This window comes from Corella eumyota, chromosome 3, assembly GCF_963082875.1.
Source record: "Corella eumyota chromosome 3, kaCorEumy4.1, whole genome shotgun sequence".
Classification (NCBI taxonomy): domain Eukaryota; kingdom Metazoa; phylum Chordata; class Ascidiacea; order Phlebobranchia; family Corellidae; genus Corella; species Corella eumyota.
The window spans coordinates 20,535,064-20,541,063 of record NC_137492.1 but is presented as its reverse complement, the minus strand read 5'-3'; positions in this window follow the sequence as shown (position 1 = coordinate 20,541,063).

The following is a 6,000-nucleotide window of genomic DNA, read 5'->3' as shown; positions in this document are numbered from 1 at the left end:
ATAAGATCCACTTAGATTAAAATGCCAAAGTTAAGTACAAACTAAAACATAAACAACAAATTGTCCTGGAAAAATACAAATCAAATGTTATTTAATGACAAAAAAATTTTTGTAAATTTGACAACAAAATTTCTAATATAAAATAAAAGTTAAACATGTTTTAATAATAATAACAAGCTCAGTATTCAAAAAAGTTTACACTAAATAATTTACCTCAATGTAAAAAACAACATAAAAACCAACAGACAAGAATACCAAAACAAAAATATATTTTAATCAAATATTGAATGAAAGAAATTTTGGTTAGACAATAATTTAAGGGGATTCACCTTGGGGATTTCCCTTAAAGTGTTAATTATATTGTCAAGTAATAATTCTGTATTAAACAACCACAAATTATACTAACATACACCTAGGGGGGCCAATATACCCCCAGTGGGCACCTATAACTTCTTAAAGTGGGTACAAAAAGCATAATAAAAACCAAAGTTGTTTATATAGCAATTCCTGTTTAAAACTAAAACTATTATAAACAGGTTTCTAAAGTGATATTAAAAGTAAAACTTACTTATATCTAGTGAATAAATCCTGTCTTTAACTTTGTTCTTTACTTAATCTAAAGACCACTGACCCATGCAGGCAACTTGTTTCAGTCCTTCTAAATCAAAGCCATGACTCTTGTCAATCTCATACCCTGACCCAATGTCCGAAGATTGTCCATTCAACATGACGTACTAAAAGAAAAAATCAGACACAAAAATTAGTACCCTACATGATTAAGAGGTTTTATTAAATGACCTTAACATGAATTAAAACGATTTAACTAAAATTAGAAATGTTTAACACAGATTAATAGCTTGTAGGTTTAAGACAATAAGTTCTAAATGCTTTCAACAAATTAATTTGGTTTTACCATTTCTTTTTACTTTAGGGCGACAATTTTAATCCTATTTTATAAACTTTACTTACTTCGGTTAAAATAAGCCATGTTACACCATGGCCCCATGTTAATATTGTCTCAGATTCCACAATGCATAAGGTGCATGTTTTGCAGCCAATAATCGAGCATATTGGGATGATTAGAACCACATACTTGGCAGGTTTGCCTTGTAATTGTATATCAAAGATTATCTACAAAAAAGAAAATTGTTGTTTAAGTGGAATATAAATATCTTTTAAAGAATTAGAAATAAAAACTTAGCTTAGTAACAATTAATTTTATTAGTTTTTTTTTTTTTTCTGGCCAGACAAAAGGCTGAGGTAAAGATCGGCAGCTTTACCTTAGTCTTAGGAAAAATAAACCATGTAAAATATTATTTCCTAAAATAATGTCAAAAGATGTATTTTAAAAAAAATAGTAATCTAGTTTTTGTTACCTTTAATATTGCCCAGATGAAATAAAGTAATAAAGTGTAGTTGTGTCTTTTGTGGTATGTAAGAAGCTAGGATCACTTATACATAATACTTCGTGCATCATTACATTCAGGATAACTGCTACATCAGCACATTAAGCATTAAAAAGTATTTTTCGAATCTAAATTAATAAACAATATTAGTAATTAAACCGCCAGCATGGTGCAGGGGTCAAAACACATGTTAAACTACATGAGGTCCTGGGTTGTCCTCATGCCCCAATGGTGTAGTGCCCTTGAGTAGGGCGTAATAAACTTCTGCTGAGTCAACACTTAATCGGCATCATTATTATGGGGCAAATATAATATCTCGAAATGCCCAGGGCACCTCAAGACCGGATAGGGCTAACAGTTGTTAATCTATGTTTATATAGTGGCTCCGACTTTTCCACGCCAAGGATAAGGATAAAAAACACAAGTCCTTTGGTAATAGATTAAATTGAAAATTGTTCCATGTGACAAACAAACAATTTGACTAAATTATTATATTCAACATGATGTGAAACCCAAAATCCATTGTTCTTGTAATGATTTAAATTTTTTTTACAAAAAAATGACAAAATTAATAAATAATGGCATTATTAAAAATATTACCCAAGATTATTAATTTCCACACTTTTCCTTGATCCTTAAAAACCCACACTCTGACCAAATGGAGTAGGAAGATTAACAATCATTAGATTCCCTTAATGTAGGGAAACCCGATAAAGTCACAAGTTTATTGTTTAACATGATGGCCATGTCACTGGGTTGCTTAGCAACAGATTCAACAAAATGGGATTGGGTCATTTCACCTGATGTCACAATTTTTCTTGATCCACCGCTGCTTCTGGTGTTAGACAATGAGCTATGCTTATTGGTTCTGTTCTTGTTTCTTTGTCGTGCAAGGAAAACATTTGTCACCGAAGAAAAATGAATAAGGCGACTCTAAACATAAATTAGAATGATTTTAACTGAAGTAAGGAATGTTTAACACAAGTGGGTAAATTAATTACTCTGTAAAACGAACTGGGTTTTAGAGACTATAGTAAAAATGTCAACACAGGCCAGACATAAGGCTGAACCAAAGAAGCCCAGTTTTAAGGTCTTATTACATCACACAAGTGATGATGATCAATGGTGGACCTTTCCCACAACTATTCTAATTTTTTCCTTAAAGCCTGTGTTTAATTATCATGCCATTTGTAGTGCCTAATACATTTAACGGGCTAGTTTAACAATTGGTTAAGATACCTAGCAAAAAGTAATTTAGAAACTTGGTTTATTAGGACTTATTTTAATAAAATTTCTCAAGAGATGTGAGATAGTGCTGTACAGTTATTTTTTTGATTATGCAATAAGGTTGTGATCTGATTAAGAAAAAAAGATCACAACCGATTTCAATCATAAAAACAATAACAGTCACATCAATGAAACATACATCATGATAACTGTATATACCAAAGTTTGAAATTGAAAAATATTTGAAAAATTACCTGAGATAATCAATTTCCATAATTTTCTCTAAATCAAAGCCATGACCCTGTCAATCCCGCACTCTGACTCAGTAAGGGAAGATTGACAATCACTAGACTCACTTAATTTACAAAAACTTGATGGAGTCACAAGTTTATTGTTTAACATGATTGCCATGTCAATGGGTTGCTTAGCACCAAATTCGACCAAATGGCATGGGGTCATTTCAGCTGATGATGTCACAATCTTACTTGACCCACTGCTGCTTCTGGTGTTGGACAATGTGCTATTCTTTTTGTTCTTGTTTCTTTGTGGTGCAATGGAAACATTCACCGAAGAAAAATGAATAAGGCGACTCTAAACATAAATTAAAATGATTTTAACTGAAGTAAGGAATGTTTAACACAAGTCAGTAAACTAATTACTCTGTAAAACGGACTGGATTTTAGAGACCATAGTAATAAAGTCAACACAGGCCAGACATAAGGCTGAGGCAAAGAAGCCCAGTTTTAAGGTCACATAACATCACACAAATTATGATGATCAATGGTGGACCTTCCCCACAACTATTCCAATTTTTTCCTTAAAGCCTGTGTATAATTATCATTCCATTTGTGGTGCCTTAATACATTTCAAGGGCTAGTTAAAATTGTTGCAAAAACCTAACAAAAAATAACTTAATTACCTAGTCTTGTTTAGCTTTTCAGTGTCAGACACCAAGCGTGTTTTCGAGTTCTATTCCTGGTTCTTCAAAGAGCATACATTCGTTACCGAAGATAATTGGAAACTGTTTTTAAAATGGAAAGCTTTTATATAACAAATATAAACAAGAATTAAGTAGAATTTTAAACCAGTGTGTAGATTTAAAACACCTTTCATTAATTTAAGTTTAATTATAAACTAACTTACGAATAAAAATATATTTTTACAAACTTACCAATATCACCCTTAAAACTCCAAATGTCACAAGGCTCACCATATCTTTTGACTACAACTTCAGTGTTTCCATAAAAATATGTTGACTTGACAACTTCGGGTTCACTCAAGCAAATCAAAAATTAATGAATTTTAAACAAAGTCACGACTCGTCTAGTTTGGTGAGTCAGCGGTACTAGGTGACGAGCTGAATTGTTGCTGTTGTTGATATCATCCACAAAAACTATATTCTGAAAACATAAAGTAGTGATGTTTAACACGCAAGAATAGCTTGTTTAAGCTGGTTGTCATTATTGGGTTCTTAAGATGATATATAATAGTTTTAAGATAAAGTAAAAATGTTTAACATAAATAAGTAGATTGTATATTAAGGGAGTTGTCTCTATTGGGTTCTTAACCCCAAATAAAATAGTTTAAGATAAGGAAAAAATGCCTAACATGCATTAGTAGCTAGTTTAAGGAATTGTAGTTACTGGGTTCTTTAAGGAATTGTCATTATTGGTAAAATGGTTTTAACATAACGTAGAAATGCCTAACATGCATTAGTAGCTTGTACATTTAAGAGGTTGTCATTATTGGCCCTTAAACATGAAAAAAATTGGTTTAAGAAAAACACAACTCACCGGGTAGTAAGGATGGAAGACTATTGTTTGAACCTTATACAATGCCGCCACTTTTCTTTAAGAATTACAAGACAAATATTTTCCTAGGCATCAACATTGGTGTGAGAACATGGGGTTAAAAACTTGACTGTAATCGCCTCATAGGGGTAAGTGTCTGAAAACTCCAAAGTTAAAAGATGTTCTAAGCAATGACAAACCTGTAATAAGAAAAAGAAAACAAGATGATGATCATGTTACCTCAACATACAAAATTGTGTAAGCTACTTGTCCCACACAGTGCTGAAGTACATTTATAGTTGTTTGAGCATTATTCCTTACTATATACAATAATTATCCCAAAAATTTACAGATAACTTTTTACAATTGTTATTTCAAATAATTACACTATATAACTTTCAGTTTTTTTATCGATAGTTCTCCAAAATATAAATATTACATGAAAAAACAGCTCTTAGCTTAATCAATGTGGGTTACACTAATATGACATCAACATTTTTTATATTTACTTATGATGGCATTTATGCAAATTAATCACGTTTTAATTTTGAATAAATTTAAAATTGGACAAAATATTGAACAGATGGCTAGTTGAAGTACTACACACCACTACAATGAAATTAAAAGACACCAAAACATAAAAAAATTGCAAAATATTAAAAATATTACCCGAGATTATTAATTTCCACACCTTTCTCTAAATCAAAGCCATGACCCTTTCAATCCCACACTCTGACTCAATGGAGTAGGAAGATTAACAATCATTAGACTCCCTTAATGTAGGAAATCCAATTGAGTCACAAGTTTATTGTTTAACATGATGGCCATGTGACTGGGTTGCTTAGCAACATATTCGACGAAATGGGATTGGGTCATTTCACCTGATGTCACAATTTTACTTGACCCACTGCTGCTTCTGGTGTTGGACAATGTGCTATTCTTTTTGTTCTTGTTTCTTTGTGGTGCGATGGAAACATTCACCGAAGAAAAATGAATAAGGCGACTCTAAACATAAATTAAAATGATTTTAACTGAAATAAGGAATATTTAACACAAGTCAGTAAATTAAGTTCTCTGTAAAACAGACTGGATTTTAGAGACTATAGTTATAAAGTCAACAGAGGCCAGACATAAGGCTGAGGCAAAGAAGCCCAGTTTGAAGGTCACATAACATCACACAAGTTATGATGATCAATGGTGGACCTTCCCCACAACTATTCCAATTTTTTCCTTACAGGCTGTGTATAATTATCATGTCATTTGTGGTGCCTAATACATTTTAAGGGCTAGTTAAAATTGTTGCAAAAACCTAACAAAAAATAACTTAATTACCTAGTCTTGATTAGCTTTTTAGTGTCAGAAAGCACGTTTTTGAGTTCTATTCCTGCTTCTACAAGGTGCATACATTCGTCACTAAAAATAATTGGAAACTGTTTAAAATGGAATGCTATTAACAAATACAAACAAGAATTAAGTAGAATTTTAAACCAGTGTGTAGATTTTTTTTTCTTGTTTAAGCTGGTTGTCATTATTGGGTTCTAAAGATGATATATAATAGTTTTAAGATAAAGTAAAAA